This window comes from Protopterus annectens, chromosome 2.part2 (genome assembly GCF_019279795.1).
Source record: "Protopterus annectens isolate FY-2018-M chromosome 2.part2, PAN1.0, whole genome shotgun sequence".
Classification (NCBI taxonomy): Eukaryota; Metazoa; Chordata; order Ceratodontiformes; family Protopteridae; genus Protopterus; species Protopterus annectens.
This window is the reverse complement of record NC_056730.1, coordinates 41,139,048-41,163,278: the sequence shown is the minus strand read 5'-3', so window position 1 is coordinate 41,163,278 and position 24,231 is coordinate 41,139,048. Positions and strand designations below refer to the sequence as shown.

Sequence of the window (24,231 nt, the reverse complement as noted above, 5' to 3'; positions counted from 1 at the left end):
AGTGACTGAAGAGGAAAATGCCAGTACCTGCATGAGCAGCAGGTTACTACCATAACTGATCAGTATGTTGCAGTAGTAACTGTGATTTAAGGAACCTTCAAATTAGTAGATGATGAGATCTTATCTTGTTGGGGTTAGCATGTTTCTGATTAGCAAATGGGTATGTAGCTGGATAAAAGCCTTTCTAGCAAGAGTTGTACGGCTTGTGGGAACTTTAATGAATTCTTGGGAATGTTTGTAACTAATTCCAAATTTCTCTGTAGGCAGATTTAGTGACAAAATTGCACTGTTAATACTGTGCAGAAGACATGTAATTAATAGGATCATTAGATCACAGGAGATTACTAGGCTGTCAACTGGGAGGTTATTTTAAGCCTAGCAGTTTCAACCCAGTGTAATACTGTAGAAGTACGTCAGTACCCAAGATTTCATTTAGTAATGACTCCCATGTCCAGGAGGGTTATGGATGCTAATCCTGGTAAGAATTTATGATACCCCAGCCACTCTTTCAGGTTCCTCTTGAACAGAGTCCTAGAGGTGCTCTGTTTCACATGAATTGGTAACCTGTTCCAAAGACGTGGCAGTTGCTGGGAGATATTTGTCCCTCCAGCATGCCCTATTTAAGTCTCTGGAATGGGTAGCCTAGACCCTTTTGATTTACGGATATGCAGTTCCTTAGGTTTGGGTCTTGCGTTGCTCTGTAGGCCAGGCATAAGTCTTCCCTAAGAAGTTTGTATGATATGGAGTATAGTGACAGGGGCTTTAGTCAGTCTGTGTAAGGCACATGCTGGAGGCCCTTGATCTTCTTTGTTTGAAACCTCTGAGGTCTTTCTGTAATTGCTGCAGGTGTTTAGTACGGTACATACCGAATGGGACGTTCTGCCCAATTAATAAGCTGGATAATTGCTGAGTATAGGGAGATTATAACTTCTTTTGCTCTTGAGGTGATGCCTTTATTAATCAAGTGAGCTATGGAGAAAGAAAGTAAACCATTTTAATGAGTAGCTTTGCACCCATCCACTGTGCCATGCCCCTTGAATGCTGCATTAGAAGCCAGTTTCTCCCCACTTAAAACGTCGCAAAAATGTGATTACATTATATTCGCTTCACATTTTAACTCGTACTGCTCATAAGTATCGTCAGATTGTTTTCTATTTAAAATACATTTGTAAAGGTGCTTATGCTCCAATAAGGGTGGCCCATGTTAGACATTTGTTGTCTAAGACCATTCTCTGTGCTGCCAGCCTTTTGTAAAATGTATGTGTTGATAGCTTAGCAAGCTTACTCCGAGAGGAAGAGAGAAAAAAGGCTACTGAAATGTTAAATGAAAATGTCTGGCTCAAGAGCTTCCTTACCAGCAAATCTTTTGCAGTTGTTGGGACTAATTCCTATTCAGAATCTAGCTTGCTGTCTATGGGTATTCCACAAGGTTCTGTTTTAGACCCTGTACGTTTTGCTTTACATTAATAACCTGCTTTGGGAATTGCCACATCTGAACATTATTGCTAACAGCATTGTACTAACTACTGCCATAAAGTCAGTGCATTATTTGTCTCTTACCTCAAATTAACTTTTCTTCAGTCTGGATTTGGCCTTAATGCATACAAATCCACTGTTATTTTTTATAATTTTTCCCCTAACAGATTTGTTTTTCAGTTGAATTATACAGGTTATAGGTCACATTAAAGGTGGGACAAGTATTGAAATGAAAAACCTGGCATTTTAACAGGGGTGTGTACACTTTTTTATATCCACGGGGTGTGTGTGTGTGTGTGTGTGTGTGTGTGTGTGTAACACACTGTCAGTGGGCCTGAAGAGAACATGGGTTTAAAAGCTTGAAGGGTTGTAATCAAAGCTTTCTTTCTTTGGTGTCGATATGGTGACTTCTGATAGGTGGGCCAAAGACCCTGAACTTTCAGGTGACTACACAAAGCCCCCACCCCCCACCCCATGTCTGGGGCATCCGTGAACAGTTCTTGAGAAGGGACTGGAAGCTGAAAGGGCAGGCCTGGTTTGAGAGCCAGCTATTAAATCCACCACTTGTATTCCTTCTTTAGATAAGGAAGGAGAGGTGTACTGAAGTCCAGAGAGTGGTATTGTTGCAGCCAAACTAACTTGAGGTAACCATTGAAGCTTTCACATATGCAGTTTGGCAAGAGGGAGCATTGAGATAGATGGTGCCATGAATCTCAGGGCCCAAAGAAACTCTGGCTAGAACAGCAGTCAGAGGAAAAGGAGATTTGGATGAATTCTGTCAATGACAAAACTTTTGGTGGTGAAAGAAGGCTGTCTGTGACAAAACTTTTGGAGGTGGAAGAGAGGCCAACATTGGTATTGTATCCTGCATCCCAGGTGGACATAATCCTGAGAGGGAGTCAGGATGGATTTTTGGAAGTTACTAATGAACCCCAGAATCCGCTGTGGTGCAGCGGTAGCGTTGTTGCCTCGCAGCAAAAGGTTCTCCCATTCGATTCTCGGCTGGAGTGTGGGGAGTGCCTTCTGTGTGGAGTCTGCATGTCCTCCCCGCGGTTGGGTGGGCGTTCGAAAGACATGCGTAAATGGGCGTGCCTTCGTTGAAGGTTGAACGTCGAGGTGGCACCTCTGCGTTCGTGAAAATCTACTGCCAATCATTAGCGGACCGGAGTTCCGCTGTGGCAACCCCTAACCGGGAAAAGTCGAAAAGACAAACAACAACTAGCAAACCCCAGACTTTGAAGAAGAGAGATGGTGAACTTCAAGTTCTGTAACAGGCAAGTGGAAGAAGGTCCTGGAAGCATCAGGTCATCTTAGATCAGGAAAAATCTGAATGCCTTGGAGCCTTTAGAAAGCAATCACAGGAGCTAGGCATCTTGTGAATACCCTTGGGGCAGTAGTGACCAAAGGGCAAAGCAGAGAATTGAAGATGAAAGGAAGAAACCAAAAAACATTAAAATGTCCTGAGAAGAGTGTAAAAAGAAATATAAAGGTAAGCATCCTTCTGATCTGAAGACCCTCTTCAAATCCTGTTAACTCTCTTACTTCCCCAGGTTTTTCTGGTAAGTATCCCAAAATAGGGGACCTTGAGAAAGTCGTTGAGGAGGGAGAGCTCTAGAATAGGTCTCAAAGTGCCCTTCTTTCCAGGAACCAGGAACACCCTGGAATAAAAACCCTTTCTAACTTGGGAAGGGGGAACAGGTTGAATATGGTTCTTTCCTATCCCTTTTTTAAGCACAACTTGGACCAGTGAATGTAGTTGGAAATTCACCCCTGGTCTGGCTCCTATGTCTCAACTGGACAGAGGTAGTCATTAAATCACCACCTGTAGAAATCAAATGTGTGGGTCACATTTGGGTTGCGTAGGTGGGATTTTAAGGGCCCTAGTGGTTGTTAGCCTAGTATACACATATGAACCTATATGGAAGCAACTGCTGACAAGTGGTACTAGACTGTAACAGACAAATTAAGATCGGTATACATGTAGTTAAGAATAACTGGCATATATTGGAAAATCTAGATGTTTAAAAAAATAAAACAATAAAAAATATATTTCAGGAAGCTGTAAGATTTGCATACAAAAAAATGGACAGAAATTAAACCGGTGACTATTTTTATAAGTTTATTTTCCTTATAAAACAAAGTCTAATGACAACAGATCTAGTAAAAAGTATGTGAAACCCTGTCATAGTTGTCATTTCTGTTCATTTATTTAATTATGCATCTGGCTACTAAGTATGCTTTTTATTTATAAACACTTGCTAACTGTGATATATAAAAGTGTGAGATAAATTGCTATTTGTTTGTTCTGCCAATATTTTTATATAGTTAAATTTAATATGAAATTAAAGAAATGGATAGGAGAACATCTTTCTGATAGAAGAAAGGAGGAAACACCGTATACAAACATATTTTTAGATAAAGTACTCCATTTAAATGTTCTGTGTTGCAGGAGGTACATGAAGATAAAAGAGAAGGTGATAAAGATACTAGAACAGAAAATGCAGAACATAAACAAATTTCTATATTCAAGGCAGATCAACATCCAGGATTAAATGGTGGTTATAGTATTAAATCTCTGTTAAAGATGACCTCTCTAAGATGATTCCCTTTAAGAAGTTTTGAATTTTAATTGTGGACTTGTGACTACTTAACTATGCATAGTCAGTTCATTCTACTTTGCATTGACCTAATGAAGCACAATTGTGTAAACACTTGTCTCTCATTTTTATTAAACTAATTTGAAAAGCAGTGTCTCTAGGTTCTCCTTTGAGATGCCTTTTTTGCTGTCAAACAATAGAGGGCCCATCACTGACCCCTGTGGGGTCTATCACTGCAATTTTGCTTTCAGAGGGATTATCAACAACGTTCCCTACTATGCAATTAAAAGAGTTTATATTAAGTTTCTAACTTTTTCAATAATATAAGCTTGTGGGATACTGTTGGTACTCTTGGCAAGTTCCAAAATAAGCAGTATACACAAATGGGCCACCATCCGCAGTCCCTGTAACCTTTTCAGAGAAGTTTAATATGGTCAGGAGACAGGATTGCTTTCACAAAACTCAGCTGAGTGGGGTCTAGATCATTTAAATTGACTGACTGCTTAAATGAGTTCTGCTGTAGTTCATTCCATGGTTTTGCATATGAGGCTGAGAATTACCCAGGTCTGTAGAGTGGCAGCTGTTGTATAGAGGACTCAGTGGGCCTCCTTTAGTCATGTGGTACAAACCTTGTAGATAGGCTGTGGTTAAACAGTTTAAGTAGAGGCTTGGATAGCGCATAATTTTCACTGATCAGAATGCAGCCTAGTATGTTATCTTGTCCAGTAGAAATGTTATTTGCAGTCCTTGATGTGTGTTCTAAGGAGATTACAGGATAAAATACCTCATCAGGATTATGATATCTTGCTTGTCTCTCTAACAGATGAATAACAAGTTTTGCATCTCTGCACTTCCCTGTACTTGTCTGGTTAAAGAGACCTTGGGGCTCTTGTGACATCACTGATCCTGGCAATAGACAAGCTACTTACAGTCACTCTGTACTTGTCCATTCTGGTGAATGTGGAGTCCGTATGCTTAACTATAGAGTTATCTGTGGGTGAGACATTTCCTTGTGTGACAGAAAACTTAGTTGGTTTTATGGGCTTAGGTGGAATTGCAGTATGTTGGAATGGAGAAGTAGGCTTTAAAATGTGTTAAGAGCATAGCTGTGTGGTGGTGTTATGGATGTATGATGCCTACTATGTGAGAGGTTTACATCCATATTTCTTCATTATTTACATGTCTCACAGGTTGCACCAGTAGAACCAGTAAACGGTTTGTAAGCTTAAGGCAGCACAGACTGTCTACAGATGGGCTAAGAGCAGACTTTTGAGCCATATTGCAAGAGAGTACAGTAAACTCTGTTAACCGGCACCCATGGGGATTGGTAGATGCCAGATAACTGTAGTTCCTGATTGCTTGAGAGTTGGTAGTAAAAATAGGCATGACTAATACTGTACCCTGTACTATTTGGGGAGAGAGGGAATTTATTCCTAGCTTCTGTTTTAAAACTCTAAAAATGTAAGGTATGTTTCTGTGCGGCGGGGGGTGGGGGGGTGGGGGGGGTGCAAAGTGCAACACATGAACATTTTACTGTATTTCTTCAATTTGTTTTGCATTTTGCTTAAGAGTGCCAGGTGCTTGAGGTCTGGTTAACTGAGAGTTTACTTGTAGTTGACTGGTGCTGATGGTACTCTAGCTGGAAGGAAACTACTGTAGAACAACCATGGGTGAAGTATTTAGGGTGATAGTTTGAAGTTAGGTTACATGTTGGGTAATCTAGCAGTACCCAGTGAAAAGACAAAATTACGTTTGTCAAGAATAAGTGGTTTGGTTATTGGCTAGTACTAGAGCTGGTGTCACCACAGCTGCACTTGGTTAGTAATCAATGTCCCTTTGATCCTTCTCTTACCAAAAACAAAACAGCAATACTAATCCCAAGCTGGTTCCTGATGAGCTTTTTGGTAATCAGCAGTCCCAAATGCTGCATGCATCTGTAGGCTTGCTGTAGCAGTGTCCTGGTAGATGCATTGGATAGCATTTACAAGTTCAGTCCAAGGGAGCTAAACTGCATAGCAGTCCAAAACCAGACCAGTTAGAGAAGCCCTGTACACTCTGCCAAGTCAGAGACCATCAGGAATTTATGTCCCTGTGTTACTTCTCTTCCAAGAGTAAAACAGAAACATTAATCAGCTGATTCCTGAGAAGTGGTTTGTTGGCTTCCACTAATTGATTTGTTGTCTTGCCTAGATGTTTGTGATCTTCGAAAGTAAGAATAATGTTCTAGGTGTTTAAGTATGCAGTAACTAGTGGAAAGATATGAAAGAGAAGGTTACTGAAGAGTCAGTGATATTTTTCCCCATCTACTTCAGCCTGTGGCTCATCAGATCTAATTGGAACCAAAGCCATCAGTTCAAACTTTTCAGCTCCAAAGTTCTGCCTCTTCTGTCATAATGCATTGCCCTCTCGGAATCTCTTCAGATCTCATTTGCAGCTTCCAGCTACCAGATACAGTCACTGAAGGTCTTAATAGTGTCTTTTGATAAAACTTTTCTTCTGCTAGTATTGCCCCACCTTTGTATTGATCTTGGTGTAGTAGTTTTAGGATGTTATTGGAATAAAGGGGGAGTGGAGTCAAACTGAAGAGGGAGACTCTTCCAAGAAGGGGCTTGGGGCACTTAAGGTTCCAGAGCCTGACAACTCTGAAACCGGAGCCATGTTAGCATTTTTCAGGATCATCTTTGCCTTTGAGTATCGTTGAGGCAGTTTTGCTACCATTTTCTGAATGGAATTTCTAGTTTTAAAAAAAAACTTTCTTTTCCTTGTCTTAAAATTTTCATAGCAGTGTGCTCCTTTTTTTTTTGCAGGGGGGGGGGGGGCTTTAGCACCTACTTTTAGGCAGTTGCATTTCTCTGACCCTTTTTGCTTGCCAACTTAACTTGTGGCATGAAGAAACTGGCTTTGAGTTTCAAGAAATATGTGGAGTGCAGTCGCAAGTTGCCCCCTAGTGTTCCCATGAGAAATGAGTTCATCTTCTGGGTGTGTCCCACCTAGACACCGAGTGCCAAGTTTGTGATGCCTTTGGGGCCTGAGCTATTGCTGACTGCCAGGTTAAGTTGGTCCTCAAAGGGATGCTTCCACCAGCTTTTAATTTTTCTTTGGTTAGTCTGATACTGTTGCCCCCTTCTCCATCAAAAAAACTGGTGAGAAGAGAAAGAAAGATGGTGACAGAGCATAAAGACAGACAGATGTGAAAGAGAAAAGCAAAAAGCTATATTTAGGAAGACATAAGTCCTGTAAATGCTCCTGTTCCTATCATGGGACAGCTGGATTTGAAGAGCCCAAGACCTTTGGCTCCTCTGGCTTCCAGCCAGGATGTCACATTGGTAAGCTCCTCAGCACCAATCAAATGCTGCTATAGATCAGAGTTCAGAGTCATTGGACTCTGCAGTGTTAAGTACCCAGTGTCCCTTCTTGGATGAGGGTCCCTCTTCAGATTGGCTTCACTCCCCCTTTTTTCTGATAACTCCTGTACTGGAGGTTTCCCCAGAACCATCCCCACTTTGGGTCCAGATATTTCCCTTTAATATCCAGGAGACCTCCTCTCCTCTGTCTTAACCCACCAAGTCGTCTGCTGTGGTGTCATCTAGGTCTGCTGAGAGAACATTAGAGATTCTGATGTGACGTAACGTATGAGTATCTTCTGGAAGACCTAGATGGACCTTGGGATCTTTCCCTTACTCCTGGTTCTAAGCTGGAGGGTTCCCCTCCTTCAACTTCCATTCTTGTTGCTCCTTCTCCTTCCCCTTTGTCAGTGCCAGCAACTTCACTGCCTACTGCTCTGACTTTTGCCTTGACAATTTCAACGATGATCCCCTTGGATCCATTTGCTTCCAACAGCCATGAGATTGGAGCGGAGGTCCTGTTTGACCCTTGAGTCTTTGAGTCATCACTGTTCTTAGTGCCTTGGGTTTAGATAGCTCAGCTCCTGTCTCATCTTTGAATCTGATGGGGTTGACAATGAGAATAAAACCTTCTTAATCTGCAGATTTCAGAGGATCTTGTCTTCTGGCATTGACATCTAAATTCAGTGCCATGGAATGTATTCCATCTCATTCGGGGACTGGGGTTTCTGTTATTTGGGTTCACATTGGGACACCTCACACCTTTTAAGCCTTGAACAGACCTAGGCTATGGGCTCCCCTGTTGCTTCTGTGCCCCTTGGATTCATCACCTTGAGAGGTTTGCATGAAGAACAAGTGTAAGAAGAAGCACTTAAGACTCCCCTTTGGAGTCCTTCATCGAGGATTGTAACCTTGATGAAGGGGAAGAGTCCACTGGATCTCTCACAAAAATGCCTCTCTTTAACAGTTTGTTGGAATTGATGAGACAGTGAGGGGGATGGACCACCATGGCCCCTTAACCAGAGGAGTTTGTTTTTGTCAAAAGCCTTTGGCATGGGCTCATCCATGTCATGGGTAGTACCCCCTATGGATGCCTATGTTGATTTGGTGTCTGAGTGCCTGAAAGGGACCCAACATAGGTGGAGCCCATCCCATGGAAGCACAACAAGTTGTTGGTGCCCCCAAGAATAGGTCGTTTTGGAGCAAGGGTCCTGCAGTAAATGCTGTTGTAGTGTGGCAGCCACTAAAATGAATCTCTTAGTTGAGAGTTCAGCAGTCCACCCCCTCCAGTTGAGAGTCACAGATGCTGAACCTCTTTGAGAAGCACCCATATGTTTCAGCCACATTTGCCGTCCTTGCACTGAATTCTCTTTCTGCCCTGACGAGGCTTCATAGAGATCTGATTAACTAAGGTGTCTAAGTTGGTGGCATCACAACCGTCTCTTGAGGCTCACCGTTCTTTACAGATTAAGTTGTCTATCTCTAATTTTTTCCATGAGGCGCCTTTCTTATGTATCAAATAGCATGGCCCGTGCGGCATACACTAGTATCACTATGCACCACCATACCTGGATGCGCTTGTGTAACTTTTCAGACTGCTTTAAGGCATCCTTTCTCATTGCTCATTTCAAATGATTTACCTAATTTGTGTCTAAGGTAAAAGACAGATTGACCAGGAATGAGCGGAAAAGGAAATCATTTATTTGGCATGGAAGTTTGTTTTTCTGTCTTGCAGAGTACCTTTTCCAGGAACCAGAGAGGGGGAAAATGACTTCTTTTCTTTTGTAAATTCCAATGGTTGTCTCAAAACACACCATGTGAGGGTGCCTCCCCCAACTGGAAGACACTTGTCTGTCCACCCAGAAGCTTAAGAGGCCATTACATTAGATGCTTGGGTGTTGAAAGTCATTTTCTGAGGTTATTCCATTCTCTTTCTGTTTGTTCCAGATAGGAAAATAAGATTCCTTCCTGGCATTTCACCCCTACAGCAAAGGGAAGCATCAGTGGAAATCCGAAAGCTGCTCTCAAAGTGAATCATCCAGCAGATTGAAGAGGATCTGGAGTCTACTCGGCATTCTTTTTAATGACAAAGAAAATGAAGGACCTCAGGCCTTTTTTGAATCTCAGCATATTGAAATGTGGAACAGACCAAATTCTGGATGGTGACATTACAGTCCATTCTCCCTCTTCTGAGATGTACTTTGTGGACCTCAAAGACACTTAGTGCTATACAAAGATAATGAGGCATTCCAGGAGGTTTCTGCGGTTCTGGCTGGGAGACAGTCATTACAAGGTTTGAGCTCTGCCATTTAGCCTCACCACAGACACTCCCCTAGGTGTTCACCAGGAATATAGCAGTGGTAGCAGCCTAGCTTAGGCTGTATGGATTCCACGTATTCCCTTACCTGTGTAACTGGCTCCTTACAATGACCTCTAACATCTGTAATCCACGGTTCCTTACAGTGACCTTGAGAGTATCTGTAATGTAGACCAGGAACTGTCTACTTCACTTTTACCAATCCTTAGGCATCACAGTGAACTATGACAAGTCCAATCTAGAACCAGTGCAACCTCTGGAATTCATCAGATGCCGTTTTAGACACTGCCAACCAAATTGACTCTCCTCTAGACTTTTATCTTTATAGATCCAAGCCAGTCTGATTCTACTTTCTTGGACCACCAGCTTCCCTAGTTGTAGGGCTTCTCAGCCTGATGGATGTGGCTATCTGTCTTGTGTCATTATCCAGGTTTTTCATGAGGGTTCCTCACTAAACCTTGCTGGTTTGGTGTTCAATTTCTTCTGACCGTATAAATTCAGCTTACCAGTATATGCCTTTAGTATCTTTCTTGGTGGCTAGTGTCACTACAGGTTCCACTGGGTCATCCTTTTGTATTCCCCCTGCCTAGTGCCACTGTTACCATGGACACTTATTCCAGGGGTGGGAGTGGGGGCTTTGAGTGGAGACAGCACAAGTTACCTGGTCCCTATCAGAGGCCCATCTTCCCATCAGTGTCTTGGAGATGAGAGTAGTCCTCCTAGCACTGCAAGTGTTCCATAAATAGGAGTGAACCTGATCATACCCCCTATGTCAAGAGGCCATGAGGGTTTAGCAGTGAGAGGTGTCCTTGTGACATGTTTTAATAGTGACATGCATTCTGGCAGACACCTTTAGCAGGAGCACCTTCATGCCTTACTAAAGGTCTCTCAACCTGAACCTGACAGTAGTGGCTCAAGTATTCAGCCATAGGTGGTCAGCTCCACCCTGATCTCTTTGCATCCTCCTTCAACACCAAGTGCAGTTGAAGGGGGATGCTGTTAACTACAGCTTGGCAGTTATGTAACTAATTTACAGATATGTACGCCAGTCCAGTAAATTACGGCTGGAACCAAAAATGACGTAAGCACTGCCTGCCCACCCATGAATGTTCATAATGTAAACTTGGTGCATTTTTTTGTGTGCATGCAGAAGCAAGGTTTAAAAAGGTTTTATTTGTAAATAGGTGCGAAACAACCTTTTGTTTTATGCATACAAATTCTTTTTTTATGCAAATGATACATGTGAACATTTCTTGCACAAAAACAAAAGGTTGTTTCATACCTTTAGACATGATCTTTAATGAACTTGTAGATGATTTAAGAGAGGGAGAGAGAGAGAGCAGTACATCCCAGTACAGAGAGGGAGAGAGAGAGCAGTACATCCCAGTACAGAGAACAGTAAGTATGCCGCAGTAGTTTCCCGTGATGTAATGGTCACCAGTGGAGTTGGTTTATTTAGAGGAAGAAGGTTGACCAGCCCACAAGGATCCTTTTAGCCATGACATCTTACAGCCAAATGAAAAGGCGTAGAAGTGCACACCAAACAAAATGCATAAAATAAGGGATTAGTATTGCACACCCTTTGATGTTCTTCGTGTTTCACTGTTGCAGTCATTACATTTGGGTAATCTGCTGGCAGGTTGCCCTCAGTTGGCCTGATTAACAAAGTCTTGGGTCCTGTGTCGGTTGCTGTCCCTTCTTCCATGACATCAGGTCGTCAGGGGTATAAAACATGCAGCCGACGCCATTACATTAGTCTTTCTTGCCGCGTGGTGCCCGAAGCAGAAGCAGTTCGCAAGTGCCGGTTGGCCGACTCCTGAAATTTTCGTTTTAGAGTTTCAGAACCGAAGTCTTCAACTAAAACGCTAAGTACCCCGTTGGGGAAACTTTTTCTTGCTCCTTACCGATGTCAGTAAAAGTTAATAATTGCATTACTTGTGGGAAGCAAATACCTCATAAGGATTTTCATTTGTACTGTATTCCTTGCCTAGGGCCTGATCACAATGGACGTTGCTGTCTGTTTTGTGCTAAATTTAATCAACGCACTATTAAACGTCAGTATATTTTTGCTTCTAAATATTTTGGCTCACGCTTTAATTATCCAGAAATGTCGTTTGTTAGCAATCTGACTACTGGAATACCTAAAAAATGCAAAGAAAAAGACAGAGACAGGCCGTCGAGGTCCAAAACTGACGACTGCGATTTTCGTAAGCCAGTCGCCAGTTCACCGGTACTCGGTGAAGAGCTTTCGCAGCCCCTGATACCCGCTACTTCTGATTCTCAGGCCTCTACTGAGATCCATTTGGAGTCCGGTATGCAGCGAGATGCTTCAATTATGGAACCCGCAGATGTCTCTACATTAGATGGGTCCGGAGCCGCTGTGCAGGCACCGGCTTCTGAGGGTGTTTTCAGGCCTACACATTTGTATATTAGACCGACACCATCTTCAAAACTAAGGCCAAAATCTAAATCTGTGTCTAAAAAAAACCGACACCTGGGCCACATGTGCAGGCCCCTATGCCTAAAAAACTAATTCTCAAAATGACTGAAAATTTAATTACTCTGATCAGGGGTAGCCAACCCCCCCCCCCCCTTCTAAGAGGCCTAGGCAAGACATTGATTATGAATCTTCTGAACAGGATTCTATTTCTTCTAATGAACAGGATTTGTCTATACCTACTTATGAGGACTCTGATGCAGAAGATTCCATTCTTTCTGCTTTTCCCTCTGAGGATTTTTCTTTTAGGGAAACTTTACATACCGTAAGGGAACATTTCCACTGGGAGAGTCAGGATTTCTCTGAATCTAAAAAGAGACTTGGGGATTTTCTTCTTCCTCAGCATAGGCCTTTGGCTATACCTCCTGTTTTAGACATTGTTGATGGTGTTTTTTCAGAATCTAGTATGGCTCCTGATTCTCTGCCTCCGGCTCCTTGTAAGCTGGACAGATACTACAGGGTTCCTGACTCCCACAAATTCCTTTTCAAAAATCCTATTGCAGATCCTGAAACCATTTCTCAGGGTCCCAAGGGCATTAAGGCCTCTACTGCTAAAAATCCTACACCATCTGATAGAGATTCCAGGGCGTTGGATAGATGGGGTAAGAAGGTTTACACTTTAGGGCTTTAAACTGTCAAATTTCATATGCTTAAATATCAACAGCATATCATGGGACTGCTTAAACAGAAAATGATAATTTCTGACTGTGTGGAAAATAAAGATTTACAGGATTTATTGCATTCAGCTGAACAAGTTGGAAAACATACTTTGCAATGTGGTTTTGATTCCTCGGAAGCCTCTTGCAAGGCTGCTGTAACTGGGTCTGTGCTAAGAAGGCATGCTTGGCTCAAAGAGAAACTCTGCCTGATCATGTTAAAGCAAAATTGTTGGATGCTCCTTTACAACAGGACCGTCTCTTTGGTAATAAGGCTGAAGAAGTTTTAAAAAAGATGGAAGATAAAGCTAAATCTATGCAAACTGTGAAAGATTTCTTACAAGTGCAACCTCCAAGATTTAGTAGGTACTGGCCTACTAAGAACTGGTCTTTTCCAGTTCCTTCGAGAGCCACTCAAGTCAAACCCAGACATTCCAAAGGCTCCAGGTTACAGTCACAAGGGACTTTTAGAACAAAACAATAGGGTGCCTCCTCCTCCAAATCTGGAAACAACAAGGCACCTCCCTATGGTAAGCAGTCTCAATGACTTCCCTTTACACTTACCAAGCACTTACCTTTTAGCTGCCCCTTTGGGGGGAAAACTGGCACTTCATACAAGAAACTGGCAACTTATAACCCAAGACAAATGGATTTTAAATATAGTATCCCAGGGATACAAATTTCATTTCCACATGTTGCCAAGCCCAAACGGATGGCCAGACCTGCCCCCGAATCAGTGGGCAGAGGCCCAGAAAAAAGTACTGTCCCTCATGAACATGGGGGCTATTCAACCAGTACCAGAAGGGTCTTCACAAAGTGCCTAGCACCAGTAATTGCATTTTGCAGACAGATATATTCAAATATATCCATACCTGGATGATTGTCTAATTCAGGCAGAAAACGGGGACATACTTATAAAACGTCTGGCATTTGTAAAAAGGGCTCTAACTTGTCTAGGGTACACCATAAACAAAAAAATCACAATTGGTACCCACTCAAAAAAAATACATTATGGGTGCAAGCTTGAATACAACTGCCCAGATGGCTTACCTTACGCCAGAAAAGCAAATTCATTTGGTAACTTACTTCAAGCAGGTGGCCACAAAAACCTTCCATCTGTAAGACAAATTCTGCAAGCCTTGGGGTTCATGGCCTCCTGCATTCTTCTAATTCCATATGCAAGACTGCATATGAGGAAACTTCAGTGGTACTTAAAAAAAAGTTTATGGGAGTCGACATTGCCACAGCCTGGAAACAATGATTCCTATCATACCTTGCCTGCAACTAGAGTTCCTATGGTGGGCAGAGGCCTCCCACCAAAACAAGGGACTGCCATTCACTCCACCCCCTGCTGCCCAAACCCTGACTACAGACGCATCAGACTATGCTTGGGGGCTCATCTGGCAGGGAAGTGCATTCAGGGCAAATGGAGCCCAAATCAAATGCACCTTCATATCAATAAAAAAGAGATGTTAGCTGTACAGAATGCATTGACAGCCTTCAAGGACTACCTTCATCCCAGACAACTAATGATAAAGACAGACAACACCACAGTTATGTGGTACATAAACAAGCAGTGGGTACACACTTGTACCCCGTTTGCAGACTAGCCATGGCATTGTGGAACACGGCCTTGACCTATCAAATACAACTACAAGCTCAGTTCCTGCCAGGAAAGCTGAATACTCTGGCAGACGAACCAAGCCGAAATCTCATAGACCCACATGAATGGAAACTGGAACCACGGATTTTCAACATGTTGACACACAAATGGGGGAGTCCAGACATAGTTCTGGGGTGAGGCAAAAAGATCCATCAGTTGGACAAATTCTGCACAAGAACTAATGCAGACATAGTTCTGGGGTGAGGCAAAAAGATCCATCAGTTGGACAAATTCTGCACAAGAACTAATCCAGACATAGTTCTGGGGTGAGGCAAAATGATCCATCAGTTGGACAAATTCTGCATAAGAACTAATCACAAAAAGTCTGGAAAGTGGATGCTCTATCATTCAGCTGGAAAAACCTATCAGTCTATGCTTTTCCCCCTCTGCCTCTGCTCTCCAAAGTTCTACTAAAAGTCAAACAGGACAAACCAAAAATGGTTTTGATTGCTCCAGACTGGCCTCTCCAACACTGGTACCCACTCCTGGGCAATGTGTCACACCTTCCACCGTGGCACCTGCCTCAAGACACCTTACTTACTGACTTAGCAGAACAACCAAATTCTGCACACTCAGCTCCAAACTTTGAATCTTGCAGTGTGGCGCTAATCACCTAAATTCACCCTTAGCATCCCTCCGCAAACCTGTGATGGATGTCATTTTGGAGGCAAGAAGGCCTAGTACTAGAAAATCTTACACTGACAAATGGAAAAGATTCTGTGCCTGGAATCCAATCACAAGGAATAAGCACAGCTGTCCCCAATATTCCTCAGATTTTACAATACTTAACTGAGATGCTTCACAAGGGCCTGTCCTTTTTCTTCCATAAAAATCCATGCCTCGGCCATTTTTGCTCATTAGAACACAGAACCTTCCCCTCTTCTCTCTTCCTGTGCTAAAGCAGCATCTCAGAGGGGCCATAAATTTAAGACTACCCAGGAGCGCTCCAACCACTGCCTGGGACCTCAATTTTGTATTGGAAAAGCTCACTCTCCCTCCTTTCGAGCCAGCTGCTACTGCAGACGTAAAATTTCTCTCCTGGAAAACAGTTTTCCTTTTAGCAGTCACTTCAGCTAGAAGGATTTCCAAATTACAGGCTCTTATGGCAGTGGAGCCTTTCATTATTTTTCATGCGGACAGGGTGTCTCTCGGGACCAGTCCATCCTTCATTCCTAAGGTGGTATCAAGTGTGAATCTTAATCGGACCATTCCCAATCCACAGAACAAGGGGGAGCGGATTCTGTATTCTTTGGATGTATACCGACAACTTAGATTTTACTTAAACAGGATAAAATCTCTAAGAAAATCTGAACAACTACTGGTGGCATTTGCTGCAGGGGCAGAGGGAAAGGCCGTTTCAAAGCAACTATTTCCAAATGGATAAGCATTGTATTCGTTTCTGCTATATGCACCATGGTAAAACTATCCCCCAGGGGATCAGATCTCATTCCACCAGGGCTGCATCTACTTCTACAGCTTTTCTCAGAGGTGTTCCTACCCGAGACATTTTAGAAGCTGCTACCTGGAGCTCAGTTCATACGTTCACCAGACATTACCATTTACCTTTCTTCTCTAAATCCAGAGCTGGCTTTGCCACTGCTGTCCTGCAGGGCCGTATAGCTGGTCCCAATGCTGTAAAAATCCATCCTCCCAACCATAGCTTTGGGAATCTACCCAAATGTAATGACAGCAACAGTGAAACACAAGTGAAATAGTACAGTTGTGTGCACTTACCATAAATGTAGATGTTAGAGTGTATTTGCTGTTGCAGTCTTGGTTACCTTCCCTCCAACCCCCTGTTTTTCTCTTACTGTACCTGTACTTTCCTTTACTATGCTTAAAGGCCTTTTTGGTGTATTTGCTTTTGTTTGGGGGTATATTTTTGTGTTTTTAAATTACTTAAATATTTGGCTCCTCATTTGGGGGGCACCTGACATCTGGGGCAAGAAAAACTGATGTAATGGTGTCGACTGCATGTTTTATACCCCTGACGTCATGGAAGAAGGGACAGCTTAACATACAAGGCCATGTGAAACCCTGAGCTGTTGGACATGCTCCACTTAAAGAAATCCCAATCCCTCAGAGCCACACGCTCCAGGGATCTAAACCTTATCACAATGAACAAAATATGCTGGAGGGATAGGTTCCTGACCCAGAGACTCTCCATACTCTGGAATAGACTGCCCATACATGTCAAGCAGAGCACCTCATTGGCCGTCTTCAAAAGGAACCTTGATGATTGGATGGGAGATAGGAAATTCACCCCGGGGATCATGTCAGTCACCCTGCTAGACAGGGGCCCAGAGAAGTAAATATTGTGGGAAGAAATTTCCAGAGAATTGTTATGGCTATGCTTGCATAGGCCTTAGGGCCGATAGCCTAGTACCAACCTATGAGCAACTGACGCAGGACCCAAGACTTTGTTAATCAGGCCGACTGAGGGCAGCCTGCCAGCAGATTACCCAAATGTAATGACTGCAACAGTGAATACACTCTAACATCTACATTTATGGTAAGTGTACACAACTGTACTTTTTCTGTTCTCCTTTTGCAAAAATTTGACGTGGGAAGTATTTAAACATGCAGCTGTGCATCATGCAGGTGATTCTGTATCTCTTTACACTAATGTGCATAGTACTTTTTAGCCTGACCTCCATTTTAACATTGAGTCTTGTCCCGAAAACAATTAATTTGTCCTTCATGCCAACAAAATAAAATTATTTACAGTCTGGGGTGATGCATGTCCTGTAAGTTTGACCTCATTACCACACACAAAAAAACAGATGGGTTATGTAGCAGTATTAACCATATTTAAGTATTTTAGACTTAACTGTTTCACCAAAGTTGTTTGTTACTCAGTACGTCGGATTTGCTACTGTTAAATAACTGATTAGGACAGAAATGACGACTTCAGTGTAAATTTAAGCCTCCTTATTTCATAAACTTTAAATTTAAACTTTATTTCCTATATGATCCACTTTGCTCCTCCTGTGGCGGTGTGGTACCCTTTCTTCTGTTGCATAGAATGGGTACCCTTTCTTCTGTTGCATAGAATGGTAAGACATTTGGGAGGGAAAAGGCACATTTGAATGTTATACATTTTTAGATTACATTAAACTCATTACATCCAAGTGACTCCTCCAGGTGCATCTGCAGTTAACTCCTACTGATGTATCTAGGTGTCAAATATTGCTTGTTCATATTTGCATCAATTCCAAAATCATGCTATGTACAAGTTTTTAAACAATTTCATCTTAAAGCTTACACGATGTCAAGCTCCACTGCATTAATATTTGACCTCTGACTAGTGCAGGTAAAGAGATATTAACTGTTTTCTATGATATTAATTTATATAGATATATTTTTCACATATTTCTAAATAGCTCAACAACCAAGTAACAGACAGAACTCCTTAGCCTCATATGAAAGCTCTTGGCTAGGTGAACAAAATGCTATTGACAGTATGTGTGTAACTTGAGCGGTTTCTGAGGTATTGTAAGTTGTTTACAAAATGTTACAAATGTAATTGTTACTGTGTTTAGTGTGACTTATAAAATTCTGTTTATGACCTTAACTCAAAGAATACTACCACTATAAAAGTAGTTTGTGCTGAATACTGCCATTTATACCTTTTTCATAACCACTAGGGTTCCAGAGATTTCAACATTTGCTTGAAATGGGAGGACATAATTTGATTCTGTCAAAAGGCTTAGGCTCTGCCCATTGGAAATTACAGTGCAAACTTCCTGAGCTCCATTGGAGTGAATGAGTTAATAATGCAATAGTTGTATTTGATTTTTGTAGTTAATGTCCACAGGCAAGATCCTGTTTTTATATGTGGAAGTATGTAGGATTCTAGAGTGGCAGACTTAGTCGTCTTATTTCGGCTGTTCCCATTAGGCGTCGCCACAGCGGATCATCTGTTTCCATTTCTTCCTGTCCTCTGCATTTTGCTCTGTCACACCAACCACCTGCATGTCCTCTCTCTCACCACATCCATAAACCTTATCTTAGGCCTTCCTCTTTTCCTCTTACCTGGCAGCTTCATCTTTAGTATCCTTTTCCCAATGTACCCAACATCCCTCCTCAGCACGTCCAAACCAACGCAATCTTGCCTCTCTGGCTTTGTCTCCAAACTGTCCAACCTGGGCTGACCCTCTAATATACTTATTCCTAATCCTGTCTAGCCTCGTCACACCCACTGCAAATCCTAACATCTTTAACTCTGCCATATTCAGCTCTGACTCCTGCCTTTTTTGTCAGTGCCACTGTCTCCAACCCGTATAACATAGCTCGTCTCACTACCCTCTTGTAGACCTTTCCTTTCACTCTTACTGGTACTTGTCTGTCACAAATCACTCCTGACACTCTTCTCCACCCTGCCTGTACTCCCTTCTTCACCTCTCTTCAACACTCGCCATTACTCGGAACTGTTGATCCCAAGTATTTAAACTCATCCACCTTTGCCAACTCTACTCCCTGCATCCCCATCATTCCTCTATCCTCTCCCTCATTCACACACATATATTCTGTCTTAGTCCTGCTAACCTTCATTCCTCTCCTCTCTAGAGCATATCTCCACCTCTCCTGGGTCTCCTCAATCTGTTCCCTACTCTCACTACATATCACAATGTCATCTGCAGACATCATAGTCCACGGGAACTCCTGTCTGATCTCGTCTAACAACCTGTCCATCACCACTTCAAATAAGAAACGGCTCAGAGCTGATTCTTGATGTAATCCCACCTCCACCTTAAACGCATCTGTCACTCCCTCTGCAGATCTCACCGCTGCCATACTACCCTTGTACATAGGTTCATAGATTAGTACTAAGCTAACTGCCCTTGCGAGCCATTTAAGCCTAGCCAATTATCCCTTGTGAGACTCAAACCCTGCACCTTGTGTTTGTAAGGCAAACACCTTAACCATTAGGCCAGCCTCCCAACCGTATCCTACATATCCTGTACCACTCTTACATACTTCTCTGCCACTCTCGACCTCCTCATACAATACCGCAACTCCTCAATAGGCACCCTGTCATATGCTTTCTCTAAGTCCACAAAAAGCACAATGCAACTCCTTCTGACCTTCTCTGTACTTCTCAATCAGCACTCTCATTGCAAACATCGCATCTGTAGTGCTCTTTCCTAGCATGAAACCATACTGCTGATCACTAATCGCCTCCCTTCTTAACTTAGCTTCTACAACTCTTTCACATAATTTCATGCAGTGACTGATAAATTTTATCCCTCTGTAGTTAGTACAGCTCTGCACATCGCCCTTATTCTTAAAAATCTGTACCAAAACACTTTCTCCACTCCTCGGGCATCCTCTCACTTTCCAAGATTTCATTAAACAATCTGGTTAAAAATTCCACTGCCATTTCTCCTAAACTCCTCCAGGCTTCCACAGTTATGTCATCTGGACCAACAGCCTTTCCATTCTTCATAGCTATCCTTACTTCCTCCTTGCTAATCCGTTGCATTTCCTGATTCACTATCCCCACATCATCCAACCTTGTCTCTCTCTCTCTCTCTCGCATTCTCTTCATTCATCAGCCCCTCAAAGTACTCTTTCCATCTGTTCAACACACACTCCTCGCTTGTGAGTACGTTTTCCTCATTATCCTTTACCACCCTTACCTGCTGTACATCTTTCCTAGCTCCTCTGTCTAGCCAATCGGTATAGGTCCTTTTCTTCCTCCTTGGTGTCCATCCTTTCATACAACTCTTCATACGTCTTATCCTTAGCCTTTGCCACCTCTGTCTTTGCTATGCACCTCATCTCCTTATACTTCTGTCTACTTTCTTCATCTCTCTGACAATCCCACTTCTTCTTTGCCAACCTCTTTCTCTGTAAGATTTTTAAAATGCCTAATCGGAGTACCTGTTACATGCAGTTTTATGGTGCACATCCCCAGTTTATGGAAGAAAATGTTCAAGGGAAGTTGATTAGGATTTCCGGGATAACTGCAGAAGATGAGCACTTTGAAAACAGGAGTTATGTAGTTGGTTGAGCAATTTATACACGAGCTGTGACATAGCTACGTTTAATAGAAAGCGTGATGTAGTTAAGACAGGGAGATAAGATGGCTAGATGGCTACAAGCACAGACATCCATTTTTGGAGTGCAGTTCACATAGGGAATTGTCAGGATGATAAAAATTTAATGCAGACAGTAAAGATGTGAAGGATATAGTTCATAGTAATCAAAGTTTTATCCACAAAACCAACAAGTTGGTCACATTGTGGGTTCCCGACTTTTTTCATGTAAGAGTGGTAAACATTTGAAGTCTTCCCTTTAAGAAGAAAGCATGAAAGTGTAGCTAAAAATGTTACCAGTAGGAAGACAGGAGCTTATTATTATGGACCTGTAAAGCTTGCAGCTATATAAGCTTAGTCCATGTTTTTGTTAATTCTGTTATTCAGTGCCTGGAAAGACGTATGATAAAAGTCAGTATACACATAATACTGTTAATGTTCTGTACATTGTCATTTGCTGCTGCAACTACTTATTTTATGTTGACATGAGTAGCAGAGAGTTAATATAAGAACAGACAATAAGCATGATGTATTATGTACACACCGTAAGATATGTGATAATGTTAAAAAGCTTTCCTTCCACATTTTAGAAAAGGTGTTTTAGAGTAAAATAGGTGGTGATTTGGAACTGAAATTGGCTAGACTGGGATTGCACTGGCAAATTTATTAGCAGCGAATCAACCATAAAGTCCAAATGGGAGACTGAGTATTAAACCAGTATAAAAGCGGAGAAGAATAAAATTTAATGGATTGATGTTTGTATGTTTTGTCATTGTTTAATTGTATGAATATAAGAAATATGCTGTGTATTTCATAACTTTAGTGTCTGAAGTTCTTAGAATAAAGTGGCTAAAGTGCTTAACAAGTTTCATTTTTCATTCTTATTTCATTTTTTAGTTTGTTTTTTAGTTTTGAAGTTGAGCTGCTGTTGAGGTCTTGGATTGTTTGTGTCATGTATAAAAACATATGTGAATGTATGCTTTACTTAAAAAGGGAAAGGATATGTATGGGTTGTGTACCTTTTTAAACCAAACTAGCATTGTTGATTACAGTGTCATGTGGTTCACTGAAGTATCAGCAAATTCTGTTTTGTGTGGAGCTCAGGAAATTGACAGACCACATCTCTGCTGATGTTGTGTTATTTAAGCCTCATGACATGAAAAATTATCACACTTAGACTGTGTACAAGACTGAGTAACCAGCAAAGCCCATCTGACACTCACAGGAGGTCCCTAGCCAAATACCTAGTAGAATTTTGTGTGTAGGAATGCAGGAGTACATTGTATATTTAACTCTCTTACTGACTGCAGAGGTTGTGTGGAGGAGTGTGCTGGTCAAGTTTCTATCTTTTTCTCTCTTTTTGTTACAACTGGGGATGTTAAACTACTGAGTATTGGAATGGGTTGCTGGGCGTTTGGGTCTTGTTGTGGTCCACTGTATGCACAGGTTTGGCGTGGTGCAAGGCCACTCAGTCACTAATACTACTTGAGAATCTGCATCTGTTCAGTGACAGGCTGTTGTAGATGGTGAGTGGCAGTCACTTAAGATCATCAGGATCCCTTGCACAATACTTTGCTGGATATCTGCACATTCTGAAGTGTAGGCTGTGTGGGTTAAGTCTTCTCTTTGCACCACTGAGCCAGTTCTTTATGGCCTCTTGAGCTTCTCTCCCTTGTCTATAATGACAGTTCTAGAAACAAATGACAGAAAACAGTTGACAGGTGACTGTTTTCTGTGTTGGAGCACAAGAAACCAAGGTGCATTTTGAGAGTTTGACTGCCACCAAGCAACAAAAGCCCCTGGAGGTTACCCAGTCTGACAGACAGGTGGTACTTGAATAGTATACTGTGACTATGGGTAAAGCCCATGGGACCAGGAATGTAGATACTCCTCTGTAGAGGTCTTAGTGTTATTCCACTTAACAGTATCATTCCCTGTTCTGAAGACTTCCTTTCTATAACGGCAGAGGCAAGCAGAAGCATTTCATAGAATGCAATCCAGTAATCTATTTTCTTGGTCAGATAGTACATGGACCTTATTGTGTTATGCCTCGAAGGGGAAACAGGAACAAAACTAAACATTCACTTAGGCTGGTGTGCAGATTTAGTTCATAAAGGTGTGTACGTTTTTGTCAGATGTTTGGAAACCTATAATTTTACTGGATGTATTGACAGAGTGCAAAGGAGTACTCATTCTGTGAGGGTTTGTCTGGATCTATGGCAGATACTCCAGTGACTTGTAATGGCAGTTGTCAGAAATCATGCAACTGTTAGACTTAATATTTAGGAGGTGAGTAAATGATGGAGTTCATTCCATTACCTTCCCTTCCAAAAGGATAAAAATGTTTCATTGGGAAGTGGAAACAACTTTGCTTGCTGTCTGACAAGAATTCCAGAGCACAGTTGATACTGTGCAGTATGTAGTAATTGTTTGTGATGGCTAGAGAGAACTAGTGGTTTAGGTGAAGGAGTTGACAGTTCCTAGAGCTTCTTAGCAGAATGTAGAGATGGACTTGAGTGTAAAATTGGGAGTTGGTACTATAAAAGGCATAGAAGAATGCCCAGTTGAAGCATCCCACTCAGTCAGAAAAAAAAGAAAAATCTCAGTTTCAGAGGCATCATTGTTTTTTGGATTGTTTAAAAGGGCAGTGAAAATGAAGATGAATTAGAAAGTGGTCTATTTTAGAAACACTGAATGAAGGGACAAACTGCACTTCATATTTCATTGGGTTCTGTGTTTCTGGTTTGCCAGCATAATCTGTGTGTATGTGGATGTGTGTTTAACTCTACTACTGCTTATTTTCCCTAAGTGTTTAGTTTTCTCTTATTCATTTTCAATTTTATCTCAATTTTATTAAGATATACTGGTTCTTTAACAACATTTAAGAATTTGTTTTCCTTTAAGATGGTATGGAAAGTAGTAGTTTAGAAGTGCTGTAACATAGTTTGCCACTACATGAAGATGATGTTTTGATGAAAATAATTGTTTGTGGAGTTTCAATTTGGTCAGCTGCTCATTTTCTTACAGATGGGGGTTCTTAATCCATGCATTAATATTCATATATAGTCTGAAACCATATTTGTAAGAAGAGTTACTGATGAATATAAAGAAAAAATGAGACTTTGTGCCATATTGAATGTTGGTTCAGTGGCTGAGCAGGTAGAAGCTCACCTTTGGTGCTGAGTAGATAAGAAGGGTTTGGGTTCTTCCCTCACTAGCTGCTTGGATTCATGTTCTGGTTTTGACACTGTAATGCAGCATAGGGGTGCTACATTTCTGAGGTGCTGTCCTTCAGATGAGAAATAAACTGAGGTCGCAAATTACATACTGGTGGTAATTAAGGTGGAGAAGAAACATCCAATGAAGCACACACAAAAAAGTCATGGCCAGATTACCCTTGTAAGTATGAATGCCACCTATGGTCGCCCTTAGGAGAGGCTGTAAACCTAGGGGGATAACTTGGTCAACTAAAGTTAATAAATTGTTTAAATTGTCTAGGTTATAAAGGTATGTTGGGCAGGATTACATTAAGTAAATAAATTAGTACATAAGAAAGACATGCATGTCAACAAAATAATTGTTCCATATGAAGTGTAGCATGGATACTCAAATTAGCAAATTCTAATTATATTTGAATGTG

At 41.8% G+C, this 24,231-nt stretch overlaps 1 protein-coding gene across 1 annotated transcript in view; it reads left to right on the top strand.

Moving 5' to 3' along the window:
* The window catches only part of SLC30A5 (solute carrier family 30 member 5), a 1,152,350-nt gene that overhangs the window by 71,201 nt on the left and 1,056,918 nt on the right, over positions 1-24,231 (top strand). The gene's annotated exons all lie outside the window — the stretch shown is intronic.